This window comes from Bubalus kerabau, chromosome 6 (assembly GCF_029407905.1).
Source record: "Bubalus kerabau isolate K-KA32 ecotype Philippines breed swamp buffalo chromosome 6, PCC_UOA_SB_1v2, whole genome shotgun sequence".
In the NCBI taxonomy this organism is placed as follows: Eukaryota; Metazoa; Chordata; class Mammalia; order Artiodactyla; family Bovidae; genus Bubalus; species Bubalus kerabau.
The window spans coordinates 107,613,308-107,634,485 of NC_073629.1; the positions used below are offsets into that span (position 1 = coordinate 107,613,308).

At 40.6% G+C, this 21,178-nt stretch overlaps 1 pseudogene; it reads left to right on the forward strand.

Annotated features, from left to right (window-relative positions):
- Positions 1-18,520: 18,520 nt before the first annotated feature.
- On the forward strand, positions 18,521-18,648 carry LOC129656673 (uncharacterized; annotated as a pseudogene).
- The last annotated feature ends 2,530 nt before the right edge of the window (positions 18,649-21,178 follow it).

A 21,178-nucleotide genomic window follows, 5' to 3' on the forward strand; every position in this document is an offset into this window, starting at 1 on the left:
TGGACTAAAAAAAAGGTAGATTGGAAAGAGTGTATTTTATACACCATATAAGAAAAACAAAAAGGGAGAGGCACACATTCAAATACCCATAGATTATCTTTGAAAATATAAATACGAACCTGGTAGAAGTTAATGATTCTCAGGAGGAAAACTGGGGGATTGGAGGGTAAGAGGTTTACATTACATGGTGTACAGTTGACAATGTTTGAATTGTCTTACAATGTGATTGACAGTTCAATTCAGTCGCTCAGGCATGTCCGACTCTTTGAGACCCCATGAACTGCAGCACGCCAAGCTTCCCTGTCCATCACCAACTCCCAGAGCTTGCTCAAACTCATGTTCATTGAGTCAGTGATGCCATCCAACCATCTCATCCTCAATCATCCCCTTCTCCTCCTGCCTTCAATCTTTCCCAGCACCAGGGTCTTTTCAAGTGAGTCAGTTCTTTGCATCAGGTGGTCAAAGTATTGGAGCTTCAGCTTCAGCATCAGTCCTTCCAATGAATATTCAGGACTGATTTCCTCTAGGATTCACTAGCTGGATCTCCTTGCAGTGCAAGGGACTCTCAGGAGACTTTTCCAACACCGCTCAGCTTTCTTTATAGTCCAACTCTCACATCCACACATGACTACTGGAAAAACCATAGCTTTGACTAGATGGACCTTTGTTGGCAAAGTAATATCTCTGATTTTTAATATGCTGTCTAGGTTGGTCATAGCTTTTCTTCCAAGGAGCAAACATCTTTTAATTTCATGGCTACAGTCACCATGTGCAGTGATTTTTGGAGCCCCCCAAAATAAAGTCTGTCACTGTTTCCATTGTTTCCCCATTTATTTGCCTTGAAGTGATGGAACTGGATGCCATGATCTTAGTTTTTTAAATGTTGAGTTTTAAGCCAACTTTTTCACTGTCCTCTTTCACTTTCCTCAAGAGGCTCTTTAGTTCTTCCTCACTTTCTGCCCTAAGGGTGATGTCATCTGCGTATCTGAGGTTACTGGTATTTCTCCTGGCAATCTTGATTCCCACTTGTGCTTCATCCAGCCCAGAATTTTGCATGATGTACTCTGCATATAAGTTAAATAATCAGGGTGACAATATACAGCCTAGACATATTCCTTTTCCAATTTGGATCCACACAGTCAAAGGCTTTAGCATAGTCAATAAAGCACAAGTAGATGTTTTTCTGGAACTCTCTAGCCTTTTCAATGATCCAGCAGATGTTGGCAATTTGATCTCTGGTTCTTCTGCCCTTTCTAAATCCAGCTTGAACATCTGGAAGTTCACGGTTCACGTACTATTGAAGCCTGGTTTGGGGAATTTGGGCATTACTTTGCTAGCGTGTGAGATGAGTACAATTGTGCAATAGTTTGAGCATTCTTTGGCATTGCCTTTCTTTGGGATTGGAATGAAAACTGACCTTTTCCAGTCCTGTGGCCACTGCTGAGTTTTCCTAATTTGCTGGCATATTGAGTGTAGCACTTTCACAGCATCATCTTTTAGGATTTGAAATAGCTCCACTGGAATTCCATCACCTCCACTAGCTTTGTTCATAGTGATGCTTCCTAAGGCCCACTTGACTTCACATTCCAGGATGTCTGACTCTAGGTGAGTGATCACACCATTGTGGTTATCTGGGTCATGAAGATCTTTTTTGTACAGTTCTTCTGTGTATTCTTGCCATCTCTTCTTAATATCTTCTGCTTCTGTTCAGTTCAGTTCAGTTCAGTCGCTCAGTTGTGTCCGATTCTTTGCAACCCCATGAATCACAGCACGCCAGGCTTCCCTGTCCATCACCAACTCCTGGAGTTTACTCAAACTCATGTCCATCGAGTTGGTGATGCCATCCAGCCATCTCATCCTCTGTCATCCCCTTCTCCTCCTGCCCCCAATCCCTCCCAGCATCAGGGTCTTTTCCAATGAGTCAACTCTTCACATGAAGTGGCCAAAGTACTGGAGTTTCAGCTTTAGCATCAGTCCTTCCAAAGAACACCCAGAACTGATCTCCTTTAGAATGGACCGGTTGGATCTCCTTGCAGTCCAAGGGACTCTCAAGAGTCTTCTCCAATACCACAGTTCAAAAGCATCAATTCTTCGGCGCTCAGCTTTCTTCACAGTCCAACTCTCACATCCATACATGACCACTGGAAAAACCATAGCCTTGACTAGACAGACCTTTGTTGGCAAAGAAATGTCTCTGCTTTTAAATATGCTATCTAGGCTGTTCATAACTTTCCTTCCAAGGAGTAACTTAGAGCCATACAATTTCTGTCCTTTATTGTCCCCATCTTTGCATAAAATATTCCCTTGGTATCTCTAATTTTCTTGAAGAGATCTCCAGTCTTACCCATTCTATTGATTTCTCTATTTCTTTGCATTGATCACTGAGGAGGACTTTCTTATCTCTCCTTGCTATTCTTTGGAACATGGGTACATCATTCCTTTTCTTCTTTGCCTTTAGCTTCTCTTCTTTTCTCAGCTATTTGTAAGGCCTCCTCAGACAACCATTTTGCCTTTTTGATTGCTTTTTCTTGGGGATGTATTGCCTATTAAAATAATTTTATATTTTTTAATTGAAGTACAGTTAATTTACAATGTGTTAGTTTCAGGTTTACAGCAAGGTATATATAAATATATATATATATATATAATTTTTCAGATTCTTTTCCATTATACATTCTTAATAACAAGGTACTGAATATAGTTCCCTGTGCTGCACAGTACGTCCTTATTGTTTGCTTACTTTATATACAATAGTATGCACATGTTAATCTCAAGCTCCTTATTGTGTCCCCTTCCCCACCACTACCTATTCCCTTTGTAATAATAAATTTGTTTTCTATGTCTGTGATTCTGTTTCTCTTTTGTAATAAGTTTACTTGTTTCATTTTTCTTAGATTCCATATAGAAGGGATATCAGATGATATTAATCTTTCTCTATGTGGCTTACTTCACTTAGTTTGATAATCTCAGTTGTGTCCATGTTGCTGCAAATGGCATTATTTTGTTCTTTTTTATGGCTGAATAGTAGTCCATTATATGTACATGTATGTGTATATATATATATATATATTTATATATATATGTACCACATCTTCTTTATCCGTTCACCTGCTGATGGACATCTAGGTTGCTTCTATGATTTGGCTATTGTAAGTAGTGCTACTGTGAACATGAAGGTGCTTGTATCTTTTCAAATTATATATAGCTTTGTCTGGGTATATGCCCAGGAGTGGGACTGCTGGATCATATAGTAACACTGTTTTTAGTTTTGTTGAGGAACATCCATACTGTTTTCCACAATGGTTGCACCAGTTTACATCCCCACCAGCAGTGTGGGTGTTTTTCTCCACACCCCTCCAGCATTTGTTACTTGTAGACTTGTTAATGATGGCCATCCTGGTGTGAGATGATTCCTCATTGTAATTTTGATTTGCATTTCTCTATTAGTTAGCAATATTGAGCATCTTTTTGTAAAATTGATTTAAAAAAAAATAGCATTCAGATATTGAAAAAAGGTAGAATGAGTAGTATCTCAGGCAGGTGGGGTAGACAGCTATTGCCAATCCCCTCCTATCCTGCCTCCCTATACTGCAAAGCCTAGAAACCTAAGACTACATTTCCTAGACCTTCTTGTACCTGGATGTGTTTTAAATTCCCCAATACATGTGTAAGGAGCTTTTGTTGAATTTGGAACTGAGTTAAGTGACGGAGAAGTGAAGCAACATGTGATGATTTAGGAAGTCATTGCTCTGGCTGTGGCTTCCCCTTCCCTAGATCTTGGCTAAGGTGTTGTGTTCTCAGAACCAATAGTTAGGACAACTTCCTATTTCCCCACTTGTCTAATGTGGCAGAGATAATAGTTTTCCTGGTGAAAGTTGTGCCTGACTTGCATCAATCCTCATTCAATAACCAGCTCCGAGTAAGCATGCACACATGCTAAGTTGCTTCGTGTGTGTCCAGTTCTTTGTGACCCTCTGGACTATAGCTTGCCAGGCTCCTCTGTCCATGGGATTCTCCAAACAAGAGTACTGGAGAAGGGTTGTTGTGTCCTCCTCCAGTGGATCTTACCCACCCAGGGATCAAACTCCTGTCTCTTATGTCTCCTGCATTGGAGGGTGGGTTCTTTACCCCTAGCACCACCTGGGAAGCCCAGCCTTAAGTATAGATTACTACAATTTGTGAGTCTTATTTGCAGTAGGCTCTGTGAAGTATACTGGTCCAGTCCTGAGCTGATGTCCCAAGCAGGGCCGCTCTTGAATGTTAAGTGCGTAGTAGATACAACATTTCTTCTTGTCCCTCAGCATCGTGGCCCCTTGTCCTGCATTTGTGAAATTCCCTCAGGTTATGAATCTAACCTATAGGGCTTATCATCCTCTATAAAAGCCGAAGTGCTAGGAACTTTCTTTCCCACATTGCTTGCAGCCAGAACATCAGTACATGGACCAGGCTCTGCCAGTTTGGCACACCAGCCTCAAAGATAGCTAGAAAAAAATGGTTTCAGGAAGATCACTTGCTGGAAAAGCAGTGGCTGCAGGGGTGGTGATCAGTCTAATACTCAATGCTGGTTGAATCATCAATACAGGCTTCATGTCCAGCATTCTGCAGCCGTGGCACTCGTGTCCTTGTCACCAGACCAATTCTGTAACTTGACTTTAGCTTCCATTGTGTGACCCAGAACGTGAGTCTTCTCTTCAGTTCTCCCACTGATTCTGTGAGCAACTTAATATCCTTTTAATAAATTTCTTTCTGCCTAAAACATCCAGAACTAGTTTTTGTTGGTTGAAATTAAGAATCTTGACGGAGGGACTTCTCTGGTAATCTAGTGGTTAAGACTCTGTGCTTCCACTGCAGGGGCAAAGGTTCCATCCCTGGTCAGGGAACTAAGATCCCACATCCCAAGTGGCTGGAAAGAAAAAGAATCTTGATGGATACAAAGAAGGAAGAAACATCCTACCACTTAGGTAGAGTTTTTGTCAGCAAGATTTGAAACTTAAGGAACACACTTTTCATTACTGAAGTATGGCCAAGTGGTAGCATGGATCCATCTATGCTATTATATGTCTTACTTGTATTAGTTAGGGTTCTTTGGATACATGTATATATCTGTATAACATATTGTTAATTATATATATATGTGTGTGTGGGTGTAACAAATTGGCTCATGCAATTATGGAGGCTGAGAAGTCCCATAATCTGCTGTCTACAAGCTGCAGACCCAGGAAAACTGATGATGGTGATGCAATTCAGTGTGAGTCCAAAGGCCTGAGAACCAGGGGAACCAATGGTTTAAATCGCAGCCTGAGCAACAGAGAAGACAAGAGGAGATGTCTCAGTTGAAGCAAGTACAAAGCAAAAAGGGAGGAATTCCTCCTTCTTCAAATTTTTGTTCTATTCAGGTCTTCAACAGGTTGGATGATGCCCACCCACTTGAGAAGGGCAAGCTACTTTGCTGAGTCCACTGATTCAAGTGCTAATCTCATCCAGAAAATCCTATCCACTCATCCAGATATAATATTTAATCTGGGCACTCCATAGCCAGTCAAATTGGCACATAAAATTGACATTGATATACTACATTAATGAGGATTCTTTTGGTTTAAAAAAACCTCAATTCAAACCATATTAGGCACAATGGGAAAAATATTTTGGGCTCATTCAAATCTGTTGATTTGAGGTGAGTTAGGAATACAGGTGGGGTGCAGGACTCTTGCCCTATTTTGTCTCTGTTTTTTAGGGATTTTGTTTGTTTGTTTTTCTTTGTTTTATTTTATCTTTAGCACATTGGTTTCATTTTTTTCCTCATTGGAAACTGGCTTTCTCTACATAGCAAGAAATGTGACCAGCAGGTCCTAATTTTTTCAGTATACAACTTCCACCCTGGAGAAGGACAAATGTTACTGATTTAAGCCTGAAGAATCCCAGAGAAGGAGGTTAATTGGCTTGACTAGAATCAAGTGCCCTCCTCAGACCAATTTACTGTGGCCAGGAGGGATGTAGTTAGGTAAAAATATGGTCTTTGCCATGATGTCTCCCATGAATGGTGAGAAGGGAGGAGTTAGTTTCCAAAAGAAGGGAGAACTGCTAGACGTGTAATACCACAGCTATTTCTCACGGTATGCCTGATGATCGAACACACTTACATGGTAGGCACACACACGTGCTCTTTCTTCTCACACATACTTTCCCCCAATTCCCTATATAATACAATGCAGCTAAGCCATATACAACCTCAAAAGCATCCACATTCAAAATTACATCTGACTGTTGCATCCATCTCTGAGTACAGAATCTTTCAGATCAGATTAGTCGCTCAGTCGTGTCCGACTCTTTGTGACCCCATGAATCGCAGCACGCCAGGCCTCCCTGTCCATTACCAACTCCCGGAGTTCACTCAGACTCACGTCCATCGAGTCGGTGATGCCATCCAGCCATCTCATCCTCTGTCGTCCCCTTCTCCTCCTGCCCCCAATCCCTCCCAGCATCAGAGTCTTTTCCAATGAGTCAACTCTTCGCATGAGGTGGCCAAAGTACTGGAGTTTCAGCTTCAGCATCATTCCCTCCAAAGGAATCCCAGGGCTGATCTCCTTCAGAATGGACTGGTTGGATCTCCTTGCAGTCCAAGGGACTCTCAAGAGTCTTCTCCAACACCACACTTCAAAAGCATCAATTCTTCGGCACTCAGCCTTCTTCACAGTCCAACTCTCACATCCATACATGACCACAGGAAAAACCATAGCCTTGACTAGATGAACCTTTGTTGCCAAAGTAATGTCCCTGCTTTTGAATATGCTATCTAGGTTGGTTATAACTTTCCTTCCAAGGAGTAAGCGTCCTTTAATTTCATGGCTGCAGTCACCATCTGCAGTGATTTTGGAGCCCCCCAAAATAAAGTCTGACACTGTTTCCACTGTTTCCCCATCTATTTCCCATGAAGTGATGGGACCGGATGCCATGATCTTCGTTTTCTGAATGTTGAGCTTTAAGCCAACTTTTTCACCCTCCACTTTCACTTTCACTTTCATCAAGCGGCTTTTTAGATCCTCTTTACTTTCTGCCATAAGGGTGGTGTCATCTGCATATCTGAGGTTATTGATATTTCTCCCGGCAATCTTGATTCCAGCTTGTGTTTCTTCAAGTCCAGCGTTTTTCATGATGTACTCTGCATAGAAGTTAAATAAACAGGGTGACAATATACAGCCTTGACGAACTCCTTTTCCTATTTGGAACCAGTCTGTTGTTCCATGTCCAGTTCTAACTGTTGCTTCCTGACCTACATACAAATTTCTCAAGAGGCAGATCAGGAGGTCTGGTATTCCCATCTCTTTCAGAATTTTCCACAGTTTATTGTGATCCACAGAATCAAAGGCTTTGGCATAGTCAATAAAGCAGAAATAGATGTTTTTCTGGAACTCTCTTGCTTTTTCCATGATCCAGAGGATGTTGGCAATTTGATCCCTGGTTCCTCTGCCTTTTCTAAAACCAGCTTGAACATCAGGAAGTTCATGGTTCACATATTGCTGAAGCCTGGCTTGGAGAATTTTGAGCATTACTTTACTAGCATGTGAGATGAGTGCAATTGTGCGGTAGTTTGAGCATTCTTTGGCATTGCCTTTCTTTGGGATTGGAATGAAAACTGACCTTTTCCAGTCCTGTGGCCACTGCTGAGTTTTCCAAATGTGCTGGCATATTGAGTGCAGCACTTTCACAGCATCAACTTTCAGGATTTGGAATAGCTCAACTGGAATTCCATCACCTCCAGTAGCTTTGTTCGTAGTGATGCTTTCTAAGGCCCACTTGACTTCACATTCCAGGATGTCTGGCTCTGATCACACCATTGTGATTATCTGGGTCATGAAGATCTTTTTTGCACAGTTTTTTTGTGTATTCTTGCCATCTCTTCTTAATATCTTCTGCTTCTGTTAGGTCCATACCATTTCTGTTCTTTATCGAGCTCATCTTTGCATGAAATGTTCCTTTGGTATCTCTGATTTTCTTGAAGAGATCTCTAGTCTTTCCCATTCTGTTATTTTCCTCTATTTCTTTGCATTGATAGCTGAAGAAGGCTTTCTTATCTCTTCTTGCTATTCTTTGGAACTCTGCATTCAAATGTTTATATCTTTCCTTTTCTCCTTTGCTTTTCGCTTCTCTTCTTTTCACAGCTATTTGTAAGGCCTCCCCAGACAGCCATTTTGCTTTTTTGCATTTCTTTTCTATGGGAATGGTCTTGATCCCTGTCTCCTGTACAATGTCACGAACCTTCGTCCATAGTTCATCAGGCACTCTATCTATCAGATCTAGGCCCTTAAATCTATTTCTCACTCCCACTGGATAATCATAAGGGATTTGATTTAGGTCATACCTGAATGGTCGAGTGGTTTTCCCTACTTTCTTCAATTTAAGTCTGAATTTGGCAATAAGGAGTTCATGGTCTGAACCACAGTCAGCTCCTGGTCTTGTTTTTGCTGACTGTATAGAGCTTCTCCATCTTTGACTGCAAAGAATATAATCAATCTGATTTAGGTGTTGACCATCTGGTGATGTCCATGTATAGAGTCTTCTCTTGTGTTGTTGGAAGAGGGTGTTTGTTATGACCAGTGCATTTTCTTGGCAAAACTCTATTAGTCTTTGCCCTGCTTCATTCCGTGTTCCAAGGCCAAATTTGCCTGTTACTCCAGGTGTTTCTTGACTTCCTACTTTTGCATTCCAGTCCCCTATGATGAAAAGAACATCTTTTTTGGGTGTTAGTTCTAAAAGATCTTGTAGGTCTTCATAGAACCGTTCAACTTCAGCTTCTTCAGTGTTACTGGTTGGGGCATAGACTTGGATTACTGTGATATTGAATGGTTTGCCTTGGAAACAAACAGAGATCATTCTGTCGTTTTTGAGATTGCATCCAAGTACTGTATTCGGACTCTTGTTGACCATGATGGCTACTCCATTTCTTCTGAGGGATTCTTGCCCGCAGTAGTAGACACAATGGTCATCTGAGTTAAATTCACCCATTCCAGTCCATTTCAGTTCGCTGATTCCTAGAATGTCAACATTCACTCTTGCCATCTCTTGTTTGACCACTTCCAATTTGCCTTGATTCATGGACCTGACATTCCAGGTTCCTATGCAATATTGCTCTTTACAGCATCAGACCTTGCTTCTATCACCAGTCACATCCACAGCTGGGTATTTTTTTTGCTTTGGCTCCGTCCCTTCATTCTTTCTGGAGTTATTTCTCCACTGATCTCCAGTAGCATATTGGGCACCTACTGACCTGGGGAGTTTCTCTTTCAGTATCCTATCATTTTGCCTTTTCATACAGTTCATGAGGTTCTCAAGGCAAGAATACTGAAGTGGTTTGCCATTCCCTTCTCCAGTGGACCACATTCTGTCAGAATCTTTAGGTGATGTCTACTCTCAATCAGATTCAGATCATACAATTTATGGCTAAAATGATACATTTAATTATAAGCAATACATTGTTTATACAACAGTACAGGAAAAATGGAGTGACCTTGTGGGTAGAATTATTATTTGTTGTTGTTGTAGTTAAGTTGTGTTCAACTCTTAGCCCACCAGGCTCCTCTGTCCATGGGATTTGCCAGGCAAGAATATTGGAGTGGGTTGCCATTCCCTTCTCCAGGAGATCTTCCCAACCCAGGGACCAAACTTGGGTCTCTTGCATTGCAGATGCATGGTTTACCACTGAGCCACCAGAGAAGCCTGGGATGAATTATAGTCTTCAAAAATTCATAAGCTGAAGATCTAAGTCTCTGTACTTCAGAATGTGACTATTTGGAGATAGGGTCTAAAGAGGTAATTAAGTTAAAGATGTTATTAGAGGTAGGCTCTAATTAAATAAGACTGATGGGCTTACAAGAAGAGGAAATTTGGCCATAGACACATACAGTGTAAAAATACAGGGAGAAGACAGTCAACTATTAGCCAACAAGAGGAGCTTGGAAAAAAACAATATTGTCAGCATCTTGATCTTGGAATTCTAGCCTCCAGAACTATGAGGAAATAAATTTCTCTTGTTTAAGCCATCCAGTCAGTGGTACTTTGTTGTGGCATTCCTAGCAAAGTAGTTCAGACATCATTTAAATCTCTCATTTTAAAAAGGGGGAAGATAAGGTACAACATACAGATATATTCCAAGCCCTGATAGACTATGGTAAGGAAGGCCTACACATTTCATATTCGTTCATTCATTAACTCATTTTCCCAATGAGGGCACCACATTTATACTTTAGAATACCATTAACATGACAGTTTATATGAATGGTGCCTGCAGCAGCTGGGCACTGAGCAACCTGTGCAGCTCTATGTAGAGATCGGTTCCTTCCAGTAAGTAAATTCCTTTGTAAGAGAATCTGGGCATCCCAGGTTATAACCACAAAGTGATTTTCCTTGTCCAAGATCCTTCAGAGACACTCCTTGAGAGGGGAAACAGAGAGGGTTCCTCTCCAGGGAGCTGTTCCAATTCAGTGTCACTCGTTGTACTGGTAAAATATTTAGAACTGGAGATTGCCTTAGGGGCTGCATAATAGATCCCCGTAATGTTTTGTTTCTGTTTCTTGGCAATACAATTTCCCTAAAGAAAGCCTTGAATTAGTTGGTTGCCATTTAACTTCATTTAGGAGAAATCCTATTATTGTCAACAGTTTTGATTGTCCATTGCTCCATAACAAATGCTCCTAAAACTTGGTGAATTAAACCAACCACCATAGCTATTTATCTCTCACAACTCTTTGAGTTGACTGTGCTCAGCTAGACAGCTCTTCTTTCCTTTGTGGGATTAGATAGTGTTTCAGTAATCTTGCCTAGAAAATCCCATGGACGGAGGAGCCTGGTGTCCATGGAGTCGCAAAGAGTTGGACACGACTGAGCGACTTGACTTTCTTTCTTTCACTTTCAGTAATCCCAGGTTCAAATGGGCATAAACATTTAAAGATGTTCCCTCATCTGACTGGCAGTTGGCTGGGAGCTCAACATCTGGGACTGTTGGCCAGAGTTCTTCAGTCATCCTTCATATGGCTTCTCCACAATCTTGAGGTTCTTAAAGCATGTCAGCTGGGTTCCAAGAGGAAGAGTTCCAAGTACAGGAACTAGATGCTACAGATCTCTTAACCCCTGCCTCAAAAGTTCAGCATGAATCCCCTCACATTCTTTTAGTCAAAGAAAATTACAGAGCCAGCCTAGATTCCAAGGGAGAGGAAATAAGATTTAGATCTCAATGGGAACACTGACAAAGAATTTACAGCCGTCTTTATTTCACCACAGCAACCAATGATGTAAAATACAATCTGAAAACCCTTGATCAAAACTTCGCTAAGGAGAGCCAGGACCTCATGCCTTACCTGGGTTCTGCCACTCACCAGCTAGAATCACTTAATCTCTCTCTGTCTTAGAATTGATGAGTAAGTGTATATACAAAGGGCTTCCCAGGTGGTGCAGTGGTAAAGAATCCACCTGCCAATGCAGGAGATGCAGGAGATTCGGGTTCGATCCCTGGGTTGGGAAGATCCCCTGGAGTAGGAAATGGCAGGCAACCCTCTCCAGTATCCTTGTCTGAAAAATCCCATGGACAGAGAAGCCTGGCAGGCTGCTATCCAAAGGGTTGCAAAGAATCAGACATGACTGAGTGACTAACAAACACACACACACAGTTGATTTACAATGCTGTGTTAATTTCTGCTGAACAGCAAAATGACTCAGTTATACACGCATCTATATTCTTTTTTATATTCTTTTCTATTATGATTTTTCCCAGGATATTGAATATAGTTCCTGTGCTATACAGTAGGACCATGTTGCTTATCCATCCTGTAAGTAACAGTTTACAACTGCTAATCCCAAACTCCCAGTCCATCCCTTCCCCTCTTCCCCTCCCCTATGGCAACCATAAATCTGCTCACATGGTCTGTAAGTTTCTTTTGTAGATAGATTCATTTACACCACTTGAGATACTGCATCATATAGTATTTGTCTTTCTCTTTCTGACTTACTTCACTTAGTATGATAATCTCTAGTTGTATCCATGTTGCTACAAATGGCATTATTTTGGTTTTTTTTTTTATGGCAAGCAAGAGAGTTCCAGAAAAACATCTATTTCTGCTTTATTGACTATGCCAAAACCTTTGACTGTGTGGGTCACAATAAACTGTGGAAAATTCTGAAAGAGATGGGAATACCAGACCACCTGACCTGCCTCTTGAGAAATCTGTATGCAGGTCAGGAAGCAACAGTTAGAACTGGACATGGAACAACAGACTGGTTCCAAATAGGAAAAGGAGTATGTCAAGGCTGTATATTGTCACCCTGCTTATTTAACTTCTATGCAGAGTACATCATGAGAAACGCTGGACTGGAAGTAATACAAGCTGGAATCAAGATTGCCGGGAGAAATATCAATAACCTCAGATATGCAGATGACACCACCTTTATGGCAGAAAGTGAAGAGGAACTAAAAGCCTCTTGATGGAAGTGAAAGAGGAGAGTGAAAAAGTTGGCTTAAAGCTCAACATTCAGAAAACGAAGATCATGGCATCCGGTCCCATCACTTCATGGGAAATAGATGGGAAAACAGTGGAAACAGTGTCAGACTTTATTTTTGGGGGCTCCAAAATCACTGCAGATGGTGACTGCAGCCATGAAATTAAAGGACGCTTACTCTTTGGAAGGAAAGTTATGACCAACCTAGATAGCATATTCAAAAGCAGAGACATTACTTTGCCAACAAAGGTTTGTCTAGTCAAGGCTATGGTTTTTCCTGTGGTCATGTATGGATGTGAGAGTTGGACTGTGAAGAAGGCTGAGCGCCGAAGAATTGATGCTTTTGAAGTGTGGTGTTGGAGAAGACTCTTGAGAGTCCCTTGGACTGCAAGGAGATCCAACCAGTCCATTCTGAAGGAGATCAGCCCTGGGATTTCTTTGGAGGGAATGATGCTGAAGCTGAAACTCCAGTACTTTGGCCACCTCATGCGAAGAGTTGACTCGTTGGAAAAGACTCTGATGCTGGGAGGGATTGGGGGCAGGAGGAGAAGGGGACGACAGAGGATGAGATGGCTGGATGGCATAACCGACTTGATGGATGTAAGTTTCAGTGAACTCCGGGAGTTGGTGATGGACAGGGAGGCCTGGCGTGCTGTGATTCATGGGGTCGCAAAGAGTCGGACATGACTGAGTGACTGAACTGAACTGACCTGAGTATTCCATTGTATATATGTACCGCATCTTCTTTATCCGTTCATGTGTCAATGGACACTTAGTTTGTTTCCATGTCTTGGCTATTGTGAATAGTGCTGCTATGAACATAGGGGTGCATGTATCTTTTCGAATTATAGTTTTCTCCAGCTGTATGCTCAGGAGTGGAATTGCTGGATCACATGGTAAGTCTGTTTTTAGCTTTTTAAGGAACTGCCATACTGTTCTTCATACTGTCTGCACCAACTTACATTCCCACCAAGACAGTAGGAGGGTTCCTCTTTTTCCACACCCTCTCCAGCATTTGTTGCTTGTAGACTTTTTAGTGATGACCATTCTGACTGGTGTGAGGTGGTACCTTATTGCAGCTTTGATTTGCATTTATTTAATAATTAGAGATGCTGAGCATCTTTTCATGTGGCTATTTGCCATCTGTATGTCTTCTCTGGATAAATGTCTACTTAGGTCTTCTGTACATGATCTTTAAATGAAATAAGCATCATAATTAGCCTTATGGTCCAGAAAGCCTGCTTTTTGTAGCTAGTTCAGTTCAGTTCAGTCGCTCAGTTGTGTCTGACTCTTTGCGACCCCATGAATTGCAGCATGCCAGGCCTCCCTGTCCATCACTAACTCCCAGAGTTCACTGAAACTTACGTCCATCGAGTCGGTGATGCCATCCAGACATCTCATCCTCTGTCGTCCCCTTCTCCTCCTGCCCCCAATCCCTCCCAGCATCAGAGTCTTTTCCAATGAGGCAACTCTTCGCATGAGGTGGCCAAAGTACTGGAGTTTCAGCTTTAGCCTCAGTCCTTCCAAAGAACACCCAGAGCTGATCTCCTTTAGAATGGACTGGTTGGATCTCCTTGCAGTCCAAGGGACTCTCAAGAGTCTTCTCCAACACCGCACCTCAAAAGCATCAATTCTTTGGCCCTCAGCTTTCTTCACAGTCCAACTCTCACATCCATACATGACCACAGGAAAAACCATAGCCTTGACTAGACGAACCTTTGTTGCCAAAGTAATATCTCTGCTTTTGAATATGCTATCTAGGTTGGTCATGACTTCCTTCCAAGGAGTAAGCATCTTTTATTTTCATGGCTGCAGTCACCATCTGCAGTGATTTTGGAGCCCAAAAATTAAAGTCTGAAACTGTTTCCACTGTTTCCCCTTCTATTTCCCATGAAGTGATGGGACCGGATGCCATGATCTTCGTTTTCTGAATGTTGAGCTTTAAGCCAACTTTTTCACTCTCCTCTTTCACTTCCATCAAGAGGCTTTTTAGTTCCTCTTCACTTTCTGTCATAAAGGTGGTGTCATCTGCATATCTGAGGTTATTGATATTTCTCCTGGTAATCTTGATTCCAGCTTGTGCTTCTTCCAGCCCAGCGTTTCTTGTTTTGTAGCTAAGAAAGACTAAATTGTTTTCCTTTTTTTCACTTTAGAAACAATTTTATGTGAAAATAATCTATAATGTATTGCCCATATATGCAATTCAAAAACAATGACCAGGTTTTAAAAATTAAAAAAAAAAAATTTAAATAGGTACTGGAGTCCTGGGAAAATAAAGCTTATTCTACTAGGAGTCTCAACTAAGAATTAAGTATTCCCAGGATTTCCTGTGTGGACCAGTGGCTAAGACTCTATGCTCCCAATGGAGGGGGCCTGGGTTTGATCCCTGGTCAGGGAACTAGATCCCACATGCTGTAACCAGGACTCAATACAACCAAATAAAATAAATTAAATATATTTTTTTAAAAAGAATTAAGTATTTCCCAAAGTGGAAATTATATAGTGCTATTTCAGGAACAGACTATTCAACTGATCCCCAATATTCACAAATGCCTACTATAATATTAATACTCAAGCCAGATCAAAACAGTCCAACATAATTAGGCCTCAATATATCAAACCATTATGTTCTTCTAAGATGCTAATAAACCAAAATTGGAAATAGTAAAATCAAAAGAGGAGATACTGCCTGAGGGTAGTTATCATACAGATTGCTAGTTCCTTGATTTATCCTTTCTAGAACATTAAGGGAATATTTTACTGCAAAGAAAATTTTATTTTATATATTGCTTGTCATGAATTTGTCATTAGTTACTACATAAATTGCAACCACCCTCTTCCAACAACACGAGAGATGACTCTACACATGGACATCACCAGGTGGTCAATATCGAAATCAGACTGATTATATTCTTTGCAGCTGATGATGGAGAAGCTCTATACTGTCAGCAAAAACAAGATTGGGAACTGACTGTGGCTCAGATCATGAACTCCTTATTGCCAAATTCAGACTTAAGTTGAAGAAAGTAGGAAAAAACCACTAGACCATTCAGGTATGACCTAAATCAAATCCCTTACAATTATACAGTGGAAGTGAGAAATAGATTCAAGGAATTAGATCTGATAGACAGAGTGCCTGAAGAACTATGGATGGATTTTATAACATTGTACAGGAGGCTGTGATCAAAATCATCCCCAAGAAAAAGAAATACAAAAAGGCAAAATGGTTGTCTGAGGAGGCCATACAAATAGCTGAGAAAAGAAGAGAAGCGAAAGGCAAAGAAGAAAAGGAAAGATATATCCATCTAAATGCAGAGTTCCAAAGAATAGCAAGGTGAGATAAGAAAGCCTTACTAAGTGATCAATGCAAAGAAACAGGAAATCAATGGATGGGGAAAGACTAGAGATCTCTTCAAGAAAATTAGACATACCAAGGGAACATTTCACGCGAAGATGGGCACAATAAAAGACAGAAAGGGTATGGACCTAACAGAAGCACAAGATATTAAGAAGAGATGGCAAGAATACACAGAAGAACTATACAAAAAAGATCTTAATGACCCAGATAACCACGATGGTGTGATCATCACTCACCTAGAGTCAGACATCCTGGAATGTGAAGTCAAGTGGGCCTTAGAAAGCATCACTATGAACAAAGCTCATGGAGGTGATGGAATTCCAGTTGAGCTATTTCAAATCCTAAATGATGATGCTGTGAAAGTGCTGCACTCAATATGCCAGCAAATTAGGAAAACTCAGCAGAGGCCACAGGACTGGAAAAGGTCAGTTTTCATTCCAATCCCAAAGAAAGACAATGCTAAAGAATGTTCAAACTACCACACAATTGGACTCATCTCACACACTAGCAAGGTAATGCCCCAAATTCTCCAAGCCAGGCTTCAACAGTATGTGAACTGTGAACTTCCAGATGTTCAAGCTGGATTTAGGAAAGGCAGAGGAATTGGATATCAAATTGCCAACATCTGTTGGATCATAGAAAAAGCAAGAGAATTCCAGAAAAATGTCTCCTTCATTGACTATGCTAAAGCCTTTGGCTGTGTGGACCACAATAAACTGTGGAAAATTCTTCGAAATGGGAATACCAGACCATCTTACCTGCCTCTTGAGAAATCTGTATGCAGGTCAGGAAGCAACAGTTAGAACTGGACATGGAAAAAGAGACTGGTTCCAAATTGGGAAAGGAGTACATCAAGGCTGTACATTGTCACCTTGCATATTTAACTTATATGCAGAGTACATCATGTGAAATGCCGGGCTGGATGAAGCACAAGTTGGAATCAATATTGCCAGGAGAAATGTCGATAACCTCAAATATGCAGATGATATCACCCTTATGGCAGAAAGTGAAGAGGAACTAAAGAGCTTCTTGATGAAAGTGAAAGAGGAGAGTGAAAAAATTGGCTTAAAACTCAACATTCAAAAAACTAAAATCATGGCATCAGGTCCCATCACATCAAGGCAAATAGATGGGAAACAATGGAATCAGTGACAGACTTTATTTTTGGGGTTCCAAAATCACTGCTGATGATGACTGCAGTCATGAAATTAAAAGATGCTTCCTCTTTGAAAGAAAAGCTATGACCAACCTAGACAGCATACTAAAAAGCAGAGACATTACTTTGCCAACAAAGGTCCATCTAGTCAAAGCTATGATTTTTCCAGTAGTCATGTATGGATGTAGGAGTTGGACCATAAAGAAGGCTAAGCGTCAAAGAATTGATGCTTTTGAACTGTGGTGTTGGAGAAGATGCTTGAGAGTCCCTTGGACTGCAAGGAGATCCAACCAGTCAATCCTAAAGGAAATCAGTCCTGAATATTCATTGCAAGGAGTGATGTTGAAGATGAAGCTTCAATACTTTGGCCACCTGATGCGAAGAACTAACTCACTGAAAATAGACCCTGATACTGGGAAAGATTGAGGGCAGGAGGAGAAGGGGACGCCAGAGGATGAGATGATTGGATGGCATCACTGACTCAATGGATATGAGCTTGGGTAAGCTCCAGGAGTTGGTGATGGACAGGGAGGCCTGGCGTGCTGCAGGCCATGGGGTCGCAGAGTTGGACACGACTGAGCGACTGAACTGGACTGAACTACATAAATGCTGTCTACTGCCATCAACCAAATGGCATGGCCATTTTGTGTCCACAGTTCACTTCTGTATTTACACACATAATTTTCATGAATTACAGAAGTGTATCTCTCAGTGAAGGTTTAATATTGAGATGCATCCATACTACCCGCTGTCCCACAGATAACGATGTAGGAGAGAAGTACTTTCATCCATTTCTGAGTGATCTTATGTGAAAAAAATCAATAATTTAGAAGTTCTATGCCTCCATAGGAGATTTCCAGATTCACTTAAAGAAATGGTTTCAAGCAGTAAGAGTTTTAAGAAACATCTTCCATGTCAACATCCTGTTGTAAATTCTGTACCTTTTTGTCTTCCTGCTACTTTCCTTCACCTGAAAGAAGGGCCCAGATAAGATGGATGCTTGGCTTGACTGCTTTAATGTTCTGAACTTTACGTAGTTTTTTATTTTTCTTCAACTTGTTCATTATAAATTTAGCTTGGCATTTCTGTTTGATCTCTTCAACTCTCTTCATCGTAACAGTGGTTTTATTCCATAGCTCTCCTTGTTATTTGACAGTGAGAGCTATGGAATACATTTTTCAAATTCAAGTGAATTACTGCTGTGAGTTCTATATAGTTGCTATCTGGAACGCTTTAGTCCATCTGATCTTGTGAGGATTTCATTCTTTTTGAAGTTTTTCTAACACTTGGTTTTACAGAATCTGAACACCTTTGGAAACAAACATGATGCTGTGGCCTGGGCAAACAAGGCTGAACAGAAATAACACTTCTCAGTCTGCTTGTTGAACTCGCATGGGGATGTGCAGGCTTAAGATGAAATAACATAGCCCTGCCACAGAAAGTGCTTCTCCAAGACAAACTAAATTTCAAGTTCATTTAGCTGGCATGAAATCTGTGGAATTCAGGTAAATAGGTAGATGATGCTCGCTTTGGCGGTATATATACTAAAATGGAAACAATACAGAGAAGATTAGCATGGCCTGAATGATGCTCAATGATTTTCGTGCTCAATGATGACACAAAAATTCATGAAGTGTTCCATATTAAAAAAAAAAAAAGAAACATTGCATTAGTCGGAACAGTCTAAATGTTCTGCAACCAAATGGTCCTTAGTTCTTTACTTACTTCAAAATATTTAAGCAAATGATCTAAATGAGAAAATACTATAAAGCCTCTTCCAGAAAAATTTATAGAAATCTTTTTAATTGACCTTGATTTATACTTGTTTTTTTTTCTCCTTAAACACACAAGCACAGAGTCTCCTATAAGAAAGGACTATTAGGCTTAATTTGCTTGAGCATGTTAATAGAGCTTCCCAGGTGGCATTAGTGGTAAAGAACCCACCTGCCAATGCAAGAGAGGTAAGAGACATGGGTTCAATCCCTGGGTTAGGTAGATCCCTTGGAGCAGTGCATGGCAACCCACTCCAGTATTCTTGCCTGGAGAATCCTATGGACAGAGGAGCCTGGCTGGCTATAGTCCATAGGGTCGCAAAGAGTTGGAAATGACTGAAGCGACTTAGCATGCATGCCCTCACTGAGATATTGATAAACTTTGAATTCCTAAGTATCTTCTACTATATTCCATTTTGCATGTAACTTTCATCCTATCAGTCTAGGAGAAGTCTTTTTTGTTTTGTTTTAGTTTTTGATTCTTCAACCACAAACTTAGAGAACATGGTTCACTTAAAGAATGAAATGTAGAATAGATGGAATCCATTTTTGCTTATAAATAATCTGATAGAAAATGAGGACAGAGCCATCTTTCAAGGTGTAATCAAGACAGAACTTCAAGGAATCCTGGAGCAATAGTAACTTGCCAAGAAAATTCAAGACACTTTCATTAACTCTCAATATTCTTTATTCTTTAGTCCCATTCAATTGTATGTACATATTATTTTCCAGATTATTATGTCATAGACTGAGGTGAGAGGGAAATATTTGTTTTCAATATAGTCCAACAACTTTGGTAGCTAGGCTCCAAGATGGTACCCAATAATCCTCTCCTTTTGATATTTATTTATTTGTTATTTTAAAAATGTTGCAACCAAAAGATATTAAACACCCCAAGTGTCCATCAATTGATATATGGATAAAATATAGTAATTCTATACAAGGGAATATTTTTTCAGAAAAAAAAATTTCCCAGTTTTATTGAGAGCTGATTGACATGTAATACTGTGCAAGCTTAAGGGATATAACTTGATAATTTGGTATGCATATATATTGCAAGGGCTTCCCTCATAGCTCAGTTGTTAAAGAATCTGCCTGCAATGCAGGAAACCCGGGTTTGATTCCTGAGTTGTGAAGATCCCCTGGAGAAGGAAATGGCAATCCACTCTAGTATTCTTGTCTGGAGAATCCCACAGGCAGAGGAGCCTGGCAGGCTAGAGTCCATGGGGTTACAAGAGTTGGACATGACTTAGCAACTAAACCACCACCATATATTGCAAAATGATTGTCACAATAATTTTGTTAATAATTTAGTTAACACCTCTTAAACTACATAATTACTTTTTGTGCATGTATGGGAGGTGGAATATTTAAGATTTACTCTCAGTAACTTTCCTGGCCTTGTGATATTCATTCTCTTGTGTTCTTCCCCTCCACATTTAATAAAGACTGACTTGTGAGATCTTTAGAATTCTCCCGAAGTGATAGTATGAACCTACTGCGTGTAGGTCATAAAGTATGTCTTCCGCTTTAGTCTCTTGGGAAACTTGCTTTTGAGGAACAAATCACTATTTTATGAAGATTCTAAGTAACTCTGGGAGATACTCACATGGAAAGGAACTGAGGCCTCCTACCAACAGCTGACACCAACTTTCCCACTTGGAAGCAGATCCCTAACCCCAGTCAAGCTTTCAGACGACTGCAACTCTAGTTGACGTCTCAGTTGCAACCTCATGAAAGATTCTGAACTTCCCTGCCAAAGTGCTGCTGCATTCCTGACCCATAGGAACTGTGAGATGTAATAGTTTATTGTTGTTTTACGCCACTAAATTTGGGGGTAATTTGTTATATAGCAATAGATAATTAATATACTCTCCATTTTCAAGAATAATGACAGAAACCCTCAGGAAAGCAAGGACCTCAGGCCGACAACCATAAGGAACTGAACTCTGCCGACATTCAGTGAACTTCAGATGAGATTGTATCCCTTTTGGACACCTTGATTGTGTCCCACTTCAACACTGTGAGATACTGAGCAGATGACTCAGTTAACCTGTACCCATACTCCTTACTCATGGGAACCGTGACATAATAAATTTGTGTTGTTCTAAAAAAGAAGAGTAATGGTAATCAGGGGAGCCTAGCCGTAATGTGGTCTGTAACAGTGTAACAAAATTGCCATCTCCAAATTTATCCCCAAAGATGTATTAAAAAACATTACATTTATTTTGTAAGTAAATTTGGGAAAAAATATCCTGTTTAGTCCATAAAACTATTCCAAGAAGGCATTGCTAGTTGAGGGGAACTATTTAGCAGATATTATGGAAAATGTCACAGGAAAGAGGTCTGACAAGCTTGGGAAGTGCTAGGTGAAGCAAAGTTGAACAGACTTCTCTGTTTGATACC